The sequence below is a fragment of the Erinaceus europaeus genome, chromosome 15, assembly GCF_950295315.1.
Source record: "Erinaceus europaeus chromosome 15, mEriEur2.1, whole genome shotgun sequence".
NCBI classification, from domain to species: Eukaryota; Metazoa; Chordata; class Mammalia; order Eulipotyphla; family Erinaceidae; genus Erinaceus; species Erinaceus europaeus.
The window spans coordinates 41,426,526-41,446,068 of NC_080176.1; the positions used below are offsets into that span (position 1 = coordinate 41,426,526).

At 39.4% G+C, this 19,543-nt stretch overlaps 1 protein-coding gene across 1 annotated transcript in view; it reads right to left on the reverse strand.

Annotated features, from left to right (window-relative positions):
• Positions 1 to 18,724, reverse strand: part of CHST9 (carbohydrate sulfotransferase 9) — a 400,006-nt gene extending 381,282 nt beyond the window's left edge. The window contains exon 1 of the mRNA XM_060173646.1: positions 18,399 to 18,724. The gene's annotated coding sequence lies outside the window, so the exon portion shown is untranslated. The remainder of the gene's footprint in view (positions 1 to 18,398) is intronic.
• Positions 18,725 to 19,543: the final 819 nt, after the last annotated feature.

A 19,543-nucleotide genomic window follows, 5' to 3' on the forward strand; every position in this document is an offset into this window, starting at 1 on the left:
CTAAATACCTACTACAGCATATACACAGAACTACCCACCTGGGATGAAGAAAAATGAACTTTTACAAAAAGCCAGCCTGAGAATTTATAACAAGGACCAAATGATTAAGGAAAGAGTTGCAGAATGCAAAGTCTACAGACTTGTAAATGCTAGCAACCAGTCTAGAACTCCTGGGGTGCATGAGAAAGGAACCAGACCAGGTACCTACTGGGAGACAGACTTCACGGAGGTAACACCTGAAAAATATGGGTATAAATATATGTTAGTGTTTGTAAACACCTTTTTGGGATGGACTGAGGCGTTTCTGACCAAGAGGGAGACGGCCCAGACAGTGGTGAAGAAACTACTCGAAGAGATTTTTCCCAGGTTTGGTATGCCCCTTCAATTAAGTTCAGATGGTGGTCCAGCCTTCGTTTCCCAGATAACCCAGAATTTAGTGGGCGTCCTTGGGGAAAAATGGAAATTACATTGCGCCTATAGGCCCCAAAGCTCAGGACAGGTAGAAAGGATGAATAGAACTCTAAAAGAAACCTTAACAAAATTATGGAGACTGGCGTAGACTGGGTAACTCTCCTTCCCTTTGCCCTTTATAGAATAAGAAATACCTGCTCAACAAATTGTTTGGCTTCGTATGTTAACTCTCTTTTCAATCACCAGGTTCCAGATGCCACCAGGATGCTGGCCAGGCTTCCCTGGATTGAAGACCCCACCAATGTGTCCTGGAGCTCAGCTTCCCCAGTGACCCACCTTACTAGGGAAAGAGAGAGGCAGACTGGGAGTATGGACCGACCAGTCAACGCCCATGTTCAGTGGGGAAGCAATTACAGAAGCCAGACCTTCTACCTTCTGCAACCCTCAACGACCCTGGGTCCATGCTCCCAGAGGGCTAGAGAATGGGAAAGCTATCATGGGAGGGGGTGGGTTATGGAGATTGGGTGGTAGGAATTGTGTGGAGTTATACCCCTCCTACCTTATGTTTTTGTTCATTAATCCTTTCTTAAATAAAAAATTAAAAAAAAAAAAGAATAAGAAATACCCCCTATACTGAGATCAGAGTGGAAAAACACAACGAGAAACCTCAATGGGGAGTGATGAACTGCACCAAAGAAGGGCGCTGGGAATAGGGTGAAATTTGGGGTTCTGTTTTGGAGGTGAGAGTGTTTTGCAGATGCCCATCAGGAGGAGCTGGGATATTCTGTTCATGTGTGTACCAACTGTGCTACACACTGAGTCCCCCAATAAAATGGATATATACATATCTTTGTAATAATAGTTGCAAAATCGTAACTTTATAAGAAAATTAATTACAAGCTTGTTTTCTTCAGTGAAGCAGATTTTCCTTCTACTGAACCCCATCTTCACACTGCACAAACAACATACATGCACACAAACACACACACAAACACACAGCATGGGCTCCTCGGCTCTCTTCTCATTCACTGTACTCTAAGCCATTACAGACATCATTAGTTTTCTGTTCCCAAATGTGGCCTGCACTGGTCTCTTCAGCCTGGTTCTTCGAGTGTCCACCATGTTTGGGGCCATTTCCTTGTTTTCTGACATAAACTTTTTCCAGACTTATCCTATAAACTAGCTGAAGCAAGAAGGGTTTAAATAAAACTGAGATAAACTCAACTCAAATTCAGTGCAGCAATGTGAATCTTGGCACAGATATTGGAACAGTACCTAAAACACCGTTATAGGGTGTCGCAGTTTGGAGTTTTCATGCAATTCTCGAGAATACAGCCCTCTAACTTATAGCAAATTTTATGTGACATTTTTTCTTGCATTTGCTCTTATTTTATTAATATATATTGTAATATGTATATGTTCATATATATGCCTAATTCTATTTATTTATTGCCAAGCAGGGCCTTGTGTATGCAGATTTGCCTCTGTTAGGACAAATGTTTCATTCTTTTTTGTTGTTATATACAGAAAAAACAGTAAAGGAAAGTAGTAGAGGCACAACAGTAGCAGAGCACCACGATGCAGTGACACTCCCATGTGGTGTAGGGCTTGAACTCCTGTGTGTGCCTGACAAGGCATGCACCTCACCAGCTGAGCTACCTTGTAGTCCATTACTTTAATTTCTGTTCTCCCCTAAACGCTCTTATGTCCATAGGGAGACCACATAGACAGTCAACCTTGAGAGAATCTTCTATTTTCCTCCAACATGATACACTGTTGCATCATATTTTAATGCCAGCACATATATAGCACAGCTGAGAGTCCCCATAAAAGGATGGTTTGCAATTCCTAAACTTATCAAGGGATTTCACATGTTGGATGAAATAACGTAATATGTAGAGTGATAACTAGCTGTCCACCAAAACTTTACACATACACTACTGATTTTACTTTCTATTTTTTTAATATTTATTTTATTTATTTATTCCCTTTTGTTGCCCTTGTTTTATTGTTGTAGTTATTATTGTTGTTGTCGTCGTTGTTGGATAGGACAGAGAGAAATGGAGAGAGGAGGGGAAGACAGAGAGGAGGAGAGAAAGACACCTGCAGACCTGCTTCACCGCCTCTGAAGCGACTCCCCTGCAGGTGGGGAGCCGGGGTTCGAACCGGGATCTTTATGCCGGTCCTTGTGCTTTGCGCCACCTGTGCTTAACCCGCTGCGCTATAGCCCGACTCCCTTTACTTTCTATTTATCTATCACTTATCTGTCTATATGAAATTCAATAAACCAGCTTCACTTTCAACATAACTGTACAACTACTCAAATCATCCCTGAATGTCTTATAGGGAAGGGAAATTAAAGGACAAGGAGTGTAGTGTTTGAGGAAGCCAAAACGGAAAAAGAAACCCCATTGCTTGCAAATATTTATTTTTCGTATAATTTCTGGGTATATTTCTGCTGTCAGTAGGTGCAGCACTATTTTCTAAGAATGCAAAGACCACTGAAACTAGACAGGTCCCTACATGTTGGCTAATTAAGTCATTATGCAAGTAAAAGTGAATTTATAATTCTTTGCATCTAAGAATGTAAGCACTCCATATATGCACATTATATGTGATAAGTGATGTAGATACATAAAATATGAACCTACAAATGCATGCTAATATGTGTGTACAATCATAAGAGGATCTGGCTATTGTACAGCAAAGATGGCAATTGGGTTGATATTTTCAGTGAGAATTTTAATTAATTATGCAGTGTCTAGGCACGTGTGTTTATGCGTGTGGGATAGAACAAAACTTGGTGAATTATCACAACTGGAGGCAAGCCAGCAAAATGAAGTAGAGGGAAAGTGTGGGAGTATGAAAAGAGATGAGGCTGGAGGAGCCTGTCCGTGCTGGGTTTCAAAACATCAGCTCACAGTCTGGCTTTTATCTTAAAGCAATGGGAATCCATTTAAGTGGCAGTGTGTGTAATTGAATAGTGATAGCTATCAAATCTGCATTTTGAAATTGTTCCTTCAGCACTACTTGTTAGAGGATGGGTTAGGAAGGGGAGCACCATCAGATACCAGAGCTCTGAAGTTATCTGGAGAGATGACAAAGCTGAGACTCGGGTCAGAGTCAAAAGGCAGGTGTATAACGGGCTTTCGAGGTTACAGTTAGTGACTGGGTGAAGCTATGATGTGGACTAAAGGAGAACTGTCAAGCATGAAATTTATACTGAGAGTGAGACAGGCAGAGATGACAAATTTGATTGTTAACATGTTTAATTCTATATTCCTTTAAGACAAGAAAAAATGCTAAGTTCACAGCTGGAGATGGGAAACCTGGGACCTTGGAGGCATAATTTTATGTTTTGTATAAGACAATAAATCTTTTAAGCTGTTTTTTCTCTTTAATTTCTTATTATATTTATTTATTTATTGGTTGCACACACAGAAATCAAGAGAGAAGGGGGTGCTAGAGAGGGAAAGTGGGAGAGAGACACCTGCCACACTGTTTCACCACTTGCAAAGCTTTCCCCCAGCAGATGGGGACTGAGGGCTCAAACCCACGTCCTTGCACTATGTGCGCTCAAGGAAGAATGCCACCATCCAGCCCCAAGAAATATTTATTAGATATATGTTGGAAAAACTCGAGGTGAATAAAACGTACTATAAAGATTATCTGTGCTACCTGAAAATTAAGTAATTTATAAGTGTATGGCTAGTCTACATGCTGTCCTAATTTTCTGAGAAAGTCTGAAAATATGATGTGAGATGGCTCAGAAATTGTGCCACAGAGATCGAGAGAGAAGTGACAAAAGAGGTCATGTAATATAGGTACACACACAGGAAACTTACAAAAATGATAATGTGAGTACAAGATTAATATTTAGTGATCAATATCACTTAGGTGTGAAGCATAAATAACCACTAAGACTTCCCTAGTATATCCACCCTAGTCCAGCAACAGCAACAATTTCATAACAGGACTTGATTTTTTTCTTTAATAATTTTATTGGAGCTTTAACAGTTTATAGTATAGTTGTTAAGGTATCTGCAGAATATTTTCACTCCCAACTTAGGTCCTTTTCCACTACCATATACCAGGACCACAATATCTTCTCTGCCACCTCTCTTCCCCATCTTCCCCAGAGTCTTTTGCTTTGATGCAATACATCACACCCAGTCCAAGTTTCACTCCGTGTTTCCCCTTTCTGTCCCTATTTCTTAAGTTTCCACCTCTAAGTGAAATCTTTGCTTTTGCCCTTCACCTTTTAAATGCTTTCGGCATGATGTCTTCAAGTTCCATTCAACACAAGGCGAAGGAGAGGATTTCATCATTTTTAACAGGTGAGTAGTATTCCTATATCTATATCTATATATATATCTATATATCTATATCTATATCTATATACATATATATACATATATATATATATGTATATATAGATATAGATATATATATATACCCTGGATTCCTTAGCTACTCATGCATCACTGCATAACTGGGCTGCTTCTGTTTGGGCTATTTATGAATTATGCCGCTATGAACAGAAGTGTACACAGATCTATTCGGATGGATGTTTTTGGTTACTTTGTGTAAATCCCCAGAAGATCATTTGCTTGGTCATACAGTAAGTCCATTTCTAGTGTTCTGAGAAATTTCCAAATTATTTTTCACAAGGGTTAGATCCATTTACATTCTCACCAGCAGTGCAGAGAAACTCCCTTTCTGCCCACACCCTTGCTGATATTTTTTTGTCTCTGTGGATCTCTTCTATGGTGAAGATTCTTGTCATGTTCTCTACATTTTGTAAAGGGGTTGCTTGCTTTTTTTGTTGCTGAGTTTAGTGAGCTCTTTATATATTTTGGTTGATAGCCCTTTATCTGATGTCTGACATATAAAGATCTCGATTCCATAGGCTGTCTTACTGTTTTGGGTGATGACACCCTTTACTGTGCAGAAGTTTTAGAACATGATGAAGTCCAACAGGTTTATTTTTGTCTTTGTTTTCCTTGCTGTTGGACTTGGGCCTCTGAAGAGATTTCTGAAGCAAAGTGTGAAGTGTTGTGCCAATCTTTTCTTCTATGTGTTCGATGGTTTCTGGTCTAGTGTTTACATATTTGAGTTGACTTTTGTGCATGGCAATATGGGATGCTCCAGCTTCATTTGTCTGTGAGTTTCAAGGCAACTTTCCCAACACCGATGGTTAAAGAGACTCTTCTTTCTCCGCTTAGTGTCTGGGACTCTCTCATCAAACACCAGTTGTCCATAATCGTGGGGGTAATAGTAGATTAATTAACAAGTGACTGAAAATATTAAAAGGTAAAAAAATGTGGATAGTTAAACTGCATTTAGTCTTATCAGTCAATACACCAACACAATTTCAATACACTAACTGAAAACAAATGATTCTGTGGGACATGTAAATTACCTTCACTCTCTAATCGAGTGTCCAAAAATATGAGGAAACAAAATTTATTTTTATTTTATTTTTTATTTTTTAAAATTTTTATATATTTATTTTTCCATTTTGTTGCCGTGTTGCTTTTTATTGTTGTTGTAGTTATTATTGTTGTTGTTACTGATGTCGTTGTTGTTGAATACGATAGAGAGAAATGGAGCGAGGAGGGGAAGACAAAGAGGGGGAGAGAAAGATAGACACCTGCAGACCTGCTTCGCCGCCTGTGAAGCGACTCCCTTGCAGGTGGGGAGCCAGGGGCTCAAACCAGGATACTTATGCCAGTCCTTGTGCTTTGCACCACGTGAGCTTAACCTGCTGCGCTATTAACTGACTCCCAGAAATAAAATTTATTTAGATATATGTTTCTGAAAAATTGTGCCTGATTTCAATTTGGAAATTTCTTATTGAAAGTATACAATCAATGTGTTCATCTTATCAAATCTTTATAGACTGTGTTTGCTTAATGTAACCCAAAACGATGAGTCTCAACTCTCATTATGATATTTAAAAAATAAATAAATAAAAGTGACTACAAAGCTAAGTTAGCCTTGAGGTTTTTGCTTTTGCATCTAATGGACAAATAAGCATTGCATTCTTTATCTGATTTAACAGAGTTGTCTTGTCCCCTTCCCCCCCCCCCCCCACCTTTTCAAGAATCTCTAATAGAATCTTCTGGTATTTCTTTCTCTACATTAATAGAGTGCCCCTCCCCTTTCTTAACTACATTATTTAAATGTTCTGGGTTTCAGTTAAGGATAGTATTGAAGTACTTTAGTGAAAGGAGGTACTATGAAGCTCTAGTGATGAGAATGTGTCCTTTTTATTTTGACACAGAGGTTTTCCTCTTGTTTAATGAAGTAAATGTACAAAGAGGAAGAAGGATTTTGCTTTCACAAGTTTTGCCCCTAGATCACACAGGAATAAAAAAAAAAACATAGCAAGAAAAGGCAGGTATTCCAATAAAATTTCACTGGCAGTATAGATCTCTGTGTTGTTTAAATGAAAGAAGCTCTTTGTTTTCCTTATCACTTTCATAATCCAAAAACTGCAATTTCATCTTCTCTCAATTCCCACTGCACTGCACCACTATACTATTATTGGAAGTTGTAACAAAAGTATTTCAAATAAAGCTAGAGGTCAGTCTGAGGTTGAATATTGGACTACCCAATCAAGCAAAAAACTTACAGTAGGTATGAATAATATACAGCCAAAAAAATGATAGATTAAGTTAGGCTGTGTTCAACTGATATATCTCCTTTGTTGGAAAAATTGCCTCTCTTAGTGGGGCAAAGTATACCCTTTTGTGTAGAAAATCTCATGTTTGTGTCAGAGCAACTAGTTATTCACACACACACACACACACACACACACACACACACACACACACACAGAGAGAGAGAGAGAGACAGAGGCAGACTTTGACTCCAATCTTAATGCTGAATGTGCATTCAAATGTTTCTTTATGAAGGGTAAAATATACAGTGTTATAAAAGACATCTATATAAACCCCTCCTGGGAAGTAATCAAAGACAAAAAATATCTTACCTAAAATTTGGTAAATTCAAGATTCTTGCGGTATTCAGTGCTAGCATTTCATGTTAACTGTTGTCAAGAGCAAGACTGAGGTTATAATCTAGAGGACAGAACATTAGAAATGAGGCCAGGTGGTGGCATACTTGGTTAAGTGCACAAAGTATAGTGCACAAGGACCCAGGTTCAAGCCTCTGGTCCCCACCTGCAGGAGGAAAGCTTCATGAGTGGTGAAGCAGGGCTGTAGGTGTCTCTCTGTCTCTCTCTCTATCTCCCCCTTCTCAATTTCTCTCTGTCTCTATCCAATAAATAAATAAATAATTGCGGGGAAGTGATTACAGAAGCCAGACCTTCCACCTTCTGCATCCCACAATAACCTTGGGTCCATACTCCCAGAGGGATAAAGAATACGAAAGCTATCAGGGAATGGGGATGAGATACGGAGAGCTGGTGGTGGGAATTGTGTGGAGTTGTACCCCTCTTATCCTATGGTTTTGTCAATGTTTCCTTTTTATAAATAAAAAATTTAAAAATATATATTTTAATTTATTATATATATATGTATATATATATATATATATATATATATATATATATATATATATATATATATATTGCCTCCAGGGTTATTGCTGGGGCACTGTGTCTGCACTATGAATCTACTGCCCCTGGAGGCCATTTTTCCTATTTTGTTGCCCTTGTTCTTATTTTGTTAATGTTATTGTTGCCATTGCTGTTGTTGTTGGATAGGACAGCGAGAAATCAAGAAAGGAGGGGAGACAGAGAAGTGGAGAGAAAGACAGACACCTGAAGACTTGCTTCATCACTTGTGAAGTGACTTCCCTGTAGGGCTCGAACCAGGATTCTTATGCCAGTTCTTGCGCTTTTGTGCCATGTGCACTTAACCCGCTGTGCTACTTCCCGGCCCCCAATATATATATATTTTAGAAAGAACATTTGAAATAACAAAATGAGTTTTATTCAGAATTATCTCTTCAGTTCTGGTATCCTACATTCTCTTTGAATGGTGCATATCTTCAACATCCCCCAGCAGTTTTGGAAACACTATGTATTTCACAAAAAGAAGAGATGCTTTGTGCTTTCAGTGTGTCAATACAATAGTTAAGCTAAATATATGACACAGACCACACAGGTGCCTCTAAATCCCCCACTCCCAACCCCTGTGATAGTATGGGACATATTTATTTCAAACAAAATCCATGTATTCTAATATCACAGTTTACTTGGTATGTCATGGATTTTGTCCTGTTCTATGAGCTTACTTCATGACACTAGGCTTCACTATGCACAACTTCCCATACTGGACAAATGCACTGATATGTTCGAGCAAGCAAATCTCAAAAACGTTAAAAATACGATCTCAAGTACTCAAACTCCATTGCATTGTAGGACACTTTGCTGTTGTTTCTTTCTCTCTCTCTCTCTTCCCCTCTCCCTCTGTCCTACTTCCACCCTCCAATCTCTTTCTTCCTCTTTCTGTTTGAAGAATTCGGCCCAGCAGTCCAGAAAGTGGCATAATGGATGAAGTGTTGAATTCTCAATATGAGTCAGTCCTGAGTTCAATCTCTGGTGGTCCATGTACCAGAGTGATACCTGACTCTTTTTCTCTTTCCTCTTATCTCTTATTAAAAATAAAATTTTACAGACAAAAAAATCAACCCAGAGTAATCCTGGAGACAAAAATCTCAAACACTCCTTTCCTGTATTTCTAGTACCTGAAATGATCTGTACACATATACTATGGAAATGTGTACATACATGTGACATATACAAGGTCTCTATGGAAACCTCCAATACTTTCTGAAGACGTGCATTTCATAACATTAAGATCATGGAGGATAACATGTTAGCCACTTTTACACAACAGCTTGTCACTACATATAATTACCCAAAAAGACTAGTTAGAAAGGCAAAAAGAAGAATATAAGTAAATTTTAATAAGGGTGAAGGTTTGGGAAAAGATCCTATATGAGCCAAGGCTGGATAAGAAGTGAAATCTCTAGTCCCCTAGTGATAGGAAGTCATGAATAAGGCAGATGGAACCAGCTGAAAGAAGTAAAGAAGTCAAGACAAGGGGACTGGACACGGAGTTCTGGTGGTGGGAACCTTTTATCATATGGTTTTGTCAATATTTCCTTTTAATGAATAAAAATTTTAAAAAAGGAAAAGACAAGAAGAAGTCAAGACAAGCTAGTAGAGACATGAAAAAGAATCCACATCACCATAAACGTCACATTTACCTAACCACTTCACTCTCATCAGGGTCTGACACCCCCCTAGAGAATATCTGAGCAGAATTATATAGGCTCCAGTCTATCACAATTATTGGAGGAGGAGTTGGCTTTTTAGCAAGGATGGAGATAGTCCACTTAAGAAAGAATTTCCCCAAAGAGTCTTTTTTATTTATTATTTTATCTGATAGAACAGGAAGAAATTGAGAAGGTGAGTGATAGAAAGGGAAAGAAAGAGAGACACTTGCAGTACTGCTTCACAACTCCTGAAGCGTCTCCTCTGCAGGTGGGGGCTGAGGCCTTGAACCCAGGTCCCTGTACATGATAATGTGTGCACACAACCAGCTGCACCACTGCATGGCCCCAAATTTTCCGATATATTCTATGCAACATACAATATCCCTTCAATCTAAAGTTATGATGGCTATCAACCTGTAGACACTTATATATAATTAATGAGGCATTTTATAGGAATGTGCACTGAGAAGTTCCCATGTACCTTAACATTGCTTTGATGACTAACCCAATCATCCCATGTAGTCAGTTTCCTAACTCTAGGCTTGACAGATTTTTTTAAAACATTATTTATTTATTTATGAGAAAGATAGGAAGAGAGAGAGAGAAAAAGAACCACTCTGGTATATGTGCTGTTTGGGATTGAATTCAGTGCCTCTTGCTTGAGAGTCCAGTGCTTTATCCACTGTGCCACCTCCCAGATCACATGATAGGCTATGTTTTTAATAGAAAATCCAAGAAGGATGACAGAAGACCTTGTGGGGGTTGTATTGTTATATGGGAAACTGGGGAATGTTATGCATGTACAAACTATTGTATCTACTGTTGAATGTAAAACATTAATTCCCCAATAAAGAAATAATTTAAAAAAATAAAATAAAAAGTAATATAGCCACCAGGGGGCTGGGTGGTGACACACTGAGTTAAGCACACATAGTACAAAGTATAAGGATCCAGGTTAGAGGGCCCCACTTGCAGGGGGGTCGCTTCACAAGCGGTGAGTCAGGTCTGCATGTGTCTTTTTCTCCACCTCTCTGTCTTCCCCTCCTCTCTCCATTTCTCTCTTTTCTACCCAAAGAAGACAGCAATACAGCAGCAGTGATGGCAACAACAATGATAGGCAATAAGGGCAAAAGAGGAGAAAAAAAAATGGCCTCCAGAAGCAGTGGATTTGTGGTGCACCCTGGAGGCAAAAAGAGAAAGAAAGAAGGAAAGAAAGAAAGAAAGAAAGCTAGCTTACTATTAGTTATTGTATTGCTCCTACTTCAATACATAGACATTTTGAATAAGGCATTTAAGGGTTAGATAAATAGTTTGTATTTTTTTAAACAGTGAATTATTTCTTTACATTAAAAATGTATTTTAAAAAGTATAACTTTATGAACAAATTGCATACATATATAAACAATCAATCATAGCACGTCTCCTCTTAAAAAAATAAATTAAAAAATCCCGTAGTGTAGCTCAAGAGTAAACAAAAAAGCAGACCTGATGCCACAGAAAGGGCAGGGAGTTAATGTTTATTTTATGTTAATGGGTCACAGGCTGATTCCTACCAGACCTGCACAGGCTTACCCCCAGTACACAGATTTTATCAAACTGGGCACAGCACAAGCCAATTGGTTAGAAACAATGTCCATGAAGGTGCTGACAATAAAGGTGAGAGCAGTTTGGCTACCATCAGAGCCTGCCACTCAGATGCTGGAATGTAGAACTGGGTGTCCAGCAGGAGCCTATACATTTTTCATTTCAGAACAGCTTCACAAAAGGTGAAACAGTGCTGCTGGTCTGTCTTCCTCTCCCTTAATCTCTCCCTCAATATTTATCTCTCTCTCCCTCTCCCCCAATCTTCCTGTTCCTTCTTGATTTTTCTGTCTCTATCCAACAAATAATAAATAAAATATTTTGAATTTTGAAAAATTGGTGTACATATATTAATATTACATTTTCTGTCAGTTGAACTATAGCATTCTTCTACCACATTTTCCACTATTCTGATAGTTCATAAGTTGACTGGGTATATTTTCTGGTGGTGATTATCATTATTTTCTGTTATATACAAATAAGTCTGGTTTGCAATATACTAACACTAATATGAGTCCATCTTTGCTTTTGAGCTTTTTTTTACTTGTTTTACCAGAGCACTGCTCAGCTCTGACTTAGAGAAGTGTAAGAGACTGAACCTGAGACTTCAGAGCCTCAAATATGAAAGCCTTTAGCATAACCATTATGCTGTCTTCCCCGCTCTTATCTTTGCTCATTTTCATGCACTTATTGTATGAAATAGCTATCAAGAAACAGTTTCTTTAAGAGTTTTTCTTACACTCAAATTGACACTTTTACATATATTCATATAAGTTTCCAGTTTCTTTACTGTTTTCTGGAGAAGATATCTTCAAACACTAGTAATATGATATATACATTTTTATTATTGCAGATTACTTTTCTTTTGTTGCCTTTTGCATATATATTCAGTACTCTTGTTAATGAATGTGTTTCAATTTGGTAAACTAAAAAGATAACACAAAGCATTTCTTACTTAAAAAAGAGGATCAAATCTCAAAGGGCTGAGGACCAAGGTCAAGTTTCCATATATTCAATGAATAATAGAAGAAGGAAACAGCTCATAGCATTTGCATTCACTTCTTACAATTTCACTTTAAGCTTCTCCTGCAAAGTAGATAGTGAAATGGCCAGAAACAGTTAACCACCCCTTACTACAGAACTTCCTACAAGGTAGCTGAATGTGGAAACTGGAGATCAGGTTTCCAGTTTCTGTTCTGCCACTTCCAGTCTGACCTTTTAGTAGCTGACAGTGATCACTGTGGGTTCCGATTTACTTAACTATAAAATGAGGTCATTGGAATAAATTACTTTTAAGGTCCTTTCAAGCTCTATAACAAAATGCATAATTGTGATCTAAGACTTAGGCACTGATGAAAAGAGCCTATATGTAAAATATATGCTATTAGTCTCAATTGCATTTGCTATTACATTATTTCTTTTGAAGTACTCTGCCTAGTTAATATTTCTAAAAATCCATGCCTTGGTAAAAATGTTTTCTCAAGGGAGTTGGGTTAAGCGTAGGTGGGTCAAGCGCAATGGGTTAAGCGTAGGTGGCGCGAAGCGCAAGGACCAGCTCAAGGATTCCTGTTCGAGCCCCCAGATCCCCACCTGCAGGGGAGTTGCTTCACAGGTAGTGAAGCAGGTCTGCAGGTGTCTATCTTTCTCTCCCCTTCTCTGTCTTCCTCTCCTCTCTCCATTTCTCTCTGTCCTATCCAATGACAATGATATCAATAACAATAATAATAACTACAACAGTAAAACAAGGGCAACAAAAAAGGGAATAAATAAATAAATATTAAAAAAGAATTATCCTTAACAATAAAATGAGTACTGCATAATCATTGGAACAGCTAACAAAATGTCCATTTGTTCCCCACAATATTACTAGGAAGTAAGTTTACAGGGTACCTTAAAATAGGCAGTGGTGACAAAACAAAAATATGTTTTCTCAAAAAGAAGTACCCTTCATTTTTAAGAAGTGAGTACATTTATAATATGAAGTCACCATTCTGATACATCAACATTTTTATTACCACTCTGCTCACTGCCATAAACTTTGGCTTTAGTTGTTTGCTTTGAATTCTTGCAAAAAAAAAAAAAAAGTGACTTCTCTAACACCTCTTCCCTTCATGAAGTTTTGGTAGATCTGACTCCACAGAAGTTTTCTAAATTCTAACAGTTCACAGAACTGTTAGAACAATTCAACAAACTATATACAACTGAACAATGACTATAAACAAGGTGACAACAGCAAGTGCCATGAAGTGAGTCAACTTCATGTTCAAGTAACTATTTTATTCACAGCCAATTTTGCCCTGGATTTTTTGACAAAACACAATAGAAATCTGTTAAATTGGCAGTCTTGCTGAACTTCAGCTATTTCATCTAGCCAGTATATGGGAACACTAGATACTTGAGCATTTCTCTTTGATGAAATGGACTTTGATTTGAGAACAGATGCAGAGATGAAATGAACAGAACCCTTCATTCTGATGGCATCTGGCTGCCTATTTTTGGAAAAACATGTAACATGCATATGTGTACAGGCATGTGTTCACCTATGTGTGTGTACATGGGTGAGGGGGCTTAGGTATGCCATCTTAATACATACACATTTGCTTTACAAAACTTCAAGCCCAAAAATTCAGTTTGATAAGATTTATAAAGTACTATGTTCCTGTATTTGGTTTTCCAAGGCATTACATTATTAATTTTTAAAAACATATTCATCATCTGTCACATGAAAAGTAGAATTAAATTTCTAGAATGCTGGTGGAAGAATTTTTCTCCCCCCCCAGAACATTTCTTCCTTAACATATTCATTAAATAGGGATACAGTGAGATCTCTAGTATCTTTATGTTAATACTATATCATCTATTGCAAAGTCGCAATACTAGGTTTGCTTATTTTTATCACCCAATTCATTCTTAGCCCATTTGTACCACTTCCCCATAAATTGATTTTACTGTTGAGGAGGAAAGTCATTTAAAAATTAATCTAGGGGTGTTGGGCAGTAATACACTGGGTTAACCGCACATGGCACAAAGCACAAGGACCCGTGCAAGGATCTGGTTTGAGCCCTGGCTGGCTCCCCACCTGCAGCGGGGGTTGCTTCACAAGTGGTGAAGCAGGTCTGCAGGTGTCTTTTCTCTCCCTCTCACTGTCTTCCCCTCCCCTCTCGATTTCTCTCTGTGCTATTCAACAACAACAGCAATGACAATAACAACAAGAAGGGCAACAAAGGCAAGAAAAATAGCCTCCAGGAGCAGTGGAGTTGTAATGCAGGCATCAAGCTCCAGCAATAACCCTGAAGGCAAAAAAAAAAAATAATAATCTAAATGAAACAAAATAATCAAGCAACTTGCCTACAGTAAAAATGATAATCTTTTTTTAAAACTAAATGTGTAGTACATTTCAAAGACAAACACAAATGGCTTTTTAAATAACCATAATTTTGGACTATCTTTGCTTCTATTCCTCTCATTAACATAAATAATTTAGCAGGATTACTATACATGGTGAAACTCCCTTCAATAATTCATCTTTAGTATATAGAAAAATCAGATGTAACACATCCTATGTAATTTCCAAAGGTTTAAATTAGATCATATTTTTTAAAGGCAACTTACTTTCAAGATCAACTATGTGGGCCAATGCTGTCCTTGCAAGTAAGAAGAATCATATGCTTTCCAGGCAAGAGTGGAATAGAAAAGTAAGCAGGTAAGAAGACAAAGTCCCATTTTGGGGGGGGTTCATGTTCCTTTAGGGATATACCAATTATTAATAAAGTATTAGCAAAACTGTCAGTATATCTTTCCTCAATAAACAAATAAATAAATACAAAGAAAGAAAATGCTTTTAACCATTAAACACAGGTATGAGAGAAAATAATTTTCCTAATAATCTGGCACACTGAAAGAACAGTGTATTTATTATGACACTTAATTTTGAGTAATAAAAATATCCTGGGAATCGGGCTGTAGCGCAGCGGGTTAAGCGCAGGTGGCGCAAAGCACAAGGACCGGCATAAGGATCCCGGTTCGAACCCCGGCTCCCCACCTGCAGGGGAGTCGCTTCACAGGCGGTGAAGCAGGTCTGCAGGTGTCTATCTTTCTCTCCCCCTCTCTGTCTTCCCCTCCTTTCTCCATTTCTCTCTGTCCTATCTAACAACGACAACAACAATAATAACTACAACAATAAAAACAACAAGGGCAACAAAAGGGAATAAAAAAATAAATATTTAAAAAAATTTAAATAAAAAAAATATATATCCTAACATTGCAGTTCTAGCTACAGTCAGCATCCCTATATAGGAAACCCTTTTTGTGAAAAGGAACACTCAGAACCTCAGATAAGGACCTAGAAGAATAGATCACTTGGATTGTGTGCTACTTTGCCACATGCACGATCCAGATTCCAGCCACCGCAGCTGAAGGGGGTTTCAGTGCTACAGTCTGTATTCCCCTACCCCTCAACCACCCAGCTCCCTACCCACTCTCTTCTGCTTTCTCTGTCCTGCCTTCAAGACTACTTACCTAGAAGTAAACTGGTTTTGTCAAGCCTGGATCCACATTCTAATCCTGTCCCTACCATATGGGAGAAGCTTTAGGGCTTTGGTATCTTTCTGTTTCCACCTCTCTCTCTTTCCATCTGAAAAAAATCCAGAGCAATGAAACCTTTGGAGATAAAAAAAAATTAAAAACAGAAAGAAAAGTATGAAAAAATAGAGTGAACTCTAATCTTGCTCTAATGATAACGTGAACAAAATGAAGGGTATGAAGCTATCTGATTATTGCTTATATTCTTATACAGATTATCAAACAAAAAGAACACTAGCTAGATAATTGATTTGTATCCTATATAAGACCCTATGTTGCCCATACCCAATATTTATCTGGAAAACAACATGTATGCCTTACGTCATCTACACAATTTGGGGTTTGAAATACTTAGTCTTCCATTTTGTAAATGGTCCCTGAGAAGACATTACATTGTTCTGAAAATCATCCTTGCTTTCTGGAATTGCAGGGGTGTACAGGTTACTGTTTCAGGGCACCAACTGCTAATCTTCTGACCAGGAAGAAGAGGAATAGGTATTAATAAGAAGAGCTTGCAGCTGCACTAATTCTCAGGTTCTCTCTGGTAACAAAAATGTGGGGGATAGCAAATCCAATTTCTCTAGAGTAGATACTCAACTTGGTCTAAGGCTTTAGGGCTTGTTTGTCTTCCTCTATGATTGCAAATGAAAGGAGATGGAGTTTATAGTGCATTAGGTCAAACACAACAGTTGCTAAACTTGGATCAACACCCTTCATCATCAGAGTCTGAGGGATGAATGAAATGTAGTGTACATTTTGATACCTGTGACAATTAAACACGGTGCTTTAATAAGTAAGTGGGAGTGAACAGATGGTTGGTAATGATTTAAAACATTTATGTTTTTGGATTGTCATCAAGCCACTGTATAAAAAAATATATGGGATTCAATCAGAACATACCAGCATCTATCCATCGCAAGGTGTTCGTTTTCTGGAGGATGCTAATAAAGGAGGCAAACTACAAATGAGGCAAGAGGAAAATTCTTCTTATTTTCTGAAGACATGCATGCAGTGTGTGTTATTTCTTCTTGGCTATACTCAATCAAAGTGTTTTCTGTGTGATTAGAAAAAATTCATTCACCCTTCAATAACTAGTGAATTTCAAGTGTCCTTGTTTTTAAGTGCACTGGATAGAACTGTAATGGTGTCTATATATATATACTGAAAATCTTTGAAAACACTATGAACAATAAAAATAAATAAATAAATCGGGTAGCTCAGGGTACTCTTGTCCATGCAAAAACAATAACATTCTATTTATTCTCAGTTTAGTAGACAGACATATGGTGTGCTGATTATGTACTAGAATGGGCAGGTGCCAGACTTGGGAAGTCAGATCAATGTTAAATACAATCACTTTATTATAATGTATTTGTGTAAACCTAAAGGTCCATCTCGTTTCAAGCCAGTGGGATAGAGACAGTGTAGCACTATATGGAGATAAAGTAATGTTTGGACTTAAAGTGAAGAAAAACAAACAGTGGTAAATAACAATATTAATCACTACAAAAACTGCTAGAGGAGAATCCTGTTAAGCACTCCCAGTACTTTCACTTGGTTCAAAGGGAAAAGTCACTATATACACATACACATACATATATACATTATTTACTTGCCATTCCTTTCAAAACCCTAAGAACTATTCAGAAACAGTTTGCTAAAAGAACTATTCAGAAACAGTTTGCTAGTGGGAGGGAGTTGGGGGTGTGGATCCGTGGGGAAAAGAGGAAGGAGCAGCAGCTCCATTTGCACCTGTGAATTTAGTTGGAAATAACTTCTGACAGGCATCAAAAACCTTTCAGCATTCCGGCAGGAACAGACAGATAGGCAGGGGATTGGGAACTGAGAACAGGAAGAGAAGGAGCACTGGGTAACCTGGTGAAGACACAACAACAAGACACCCACGCGGTGCTAGTGTCCTCCACCCACTAGGAGTCCCCTCCCAACCTCCTTTGCAGAGGCAACTTTTGAACCCAGCCTCCCTGTCTTCTAACTTCTCCAGCAAGCTGCCCACAGCCCTCAGCAACAGACTTCAGCAGAACTCGAGTTTGCGACTGGTTCCTGAGGCGGCATGGCACAGATGCTCATCTTTCTGCCAAACATGCCGGAGGACCGGATAAACCCGCAGCAGAAACTGAAGACGGTGCCTCCTGGGTCTTGTTTTTTCTTTCCCCAGACTCCACATGCTCCGGAATGGGTGCCGGAGGTGGACTTCTGGATTCTAAGTTCTGGGCATCCGGGCAGCTCTCCCTCCGCCCCAGGCAGTGCTGCTCCTCAACCTCTCCGGGACCACCCTCCCCAACACCCCAGCAGGTCCAGTGAAGTAAACAGGAGTGGGCCCAACTGCAGGGGGAAAATGGGCTTGGAGATGAAGAAGAAAAGGGGAGATGGGGGAGATTTTAGAGCAGTGAACAAGGATGAAGGACCTGGAAAGGTTGAGGGTGCACTGCCCCGCCCTGCCTCCCAGAGTCCTCTTCTAACTGTGGGTGCAAGTGGCGCCCGGAAACCTCCGCCCTTCCAGTCTGGGACCTCACACCTAGTAGTCCTAAATCCCCCACTTGGAATGCGGTTACCTGGCAAGCGGCGGGAAGGGCGGAGGCCAGCGGGCGCCTGCAGGTACACACACCTCTCCCCAGAGCAGAGCTTCCGCAGCTAAACTTCCCCGCGCTCCGGGCCAAACTCTTAGGGACTCCCGCGCGCGGACCCCGGCAGCGCGGCGCCCGGCTGCACAGAGCCCAGAAGCGCGGAGGCCGGCAGCGCGGAGCCCGGCGCACCGCCTAGTCTTCCCGGCTGGGGCTGCGGCGCCACCTTGGCTCCCGCGGCCTCAGCCACTGCCACCACGGCCGCGCCCCCGCCCGGACAGCTCCGCCCCTCGCTTCTTCATCTCCCCAGCCGCGCGCCCCAGTCTCAGCCTTATTTTGCTCTGTCTTTGTCGTTTTCTCTACATCTTCCTTTCAGGTTTTACCTCGTAGAGGAAACTGGCTTTCCCTCCCACCTCTGGCTCCGTCCCAGGGTTCTAGTGCCACCCACTCTTGGTTGAAAAAGTCATAATCATCTCCAATTCGTAATTCGCCTTCTTCTCATTTCCACCCCCTTCTACTTTCCCACATGTTTTAGAAACACCTACAGGATACCTCAGGTCAGTAAGTTATCGCAGACCTTTGGGTGCGAAGTTTTAGAATTTGTTTCGCATTACAGAAAGATCCATATGTGTGCGTATATCCATATACTGATTACAGTAGGTCAGTAAAGAGCAGTAAGGTAGATATAGCTTGGAACACTTCAGTAGGTTTGCTTAAAGCAAAGTTTAAAAAGGGCAGGGGGGTGGTGGTGGCTGGGGTAGAGGAGAGAGCACAAAGTGGCCATTAGCAACTACAATATTCAAGACTTCTCCTAGATCTTTTTAGGTCCATTATTTCTAAATCGAACAAACTGAACTTAGCAGTTTGTAAAGGGCTTTGCTAAGATCAAGAACATCAGGAAGTGTGTGTGTGTGTGTGTGTGTGTGTGTGTGTGTGTGTTCATCAAATTTTTTAAAAAATTGGTTTCAAATACAAGTAGCAATTTAGTCAAACTAGGGGAAATAAAGTTAGCATAGCCCTTAATTGCTTATTATGCAGTCAGGCAGTTTTGCATGTATTAACAAAGAAAAATTACTTTTTCAAAGTAGTAATTGATTAAACTTAATTTCTTGTTACATTGGAATACTGTTGTTGTT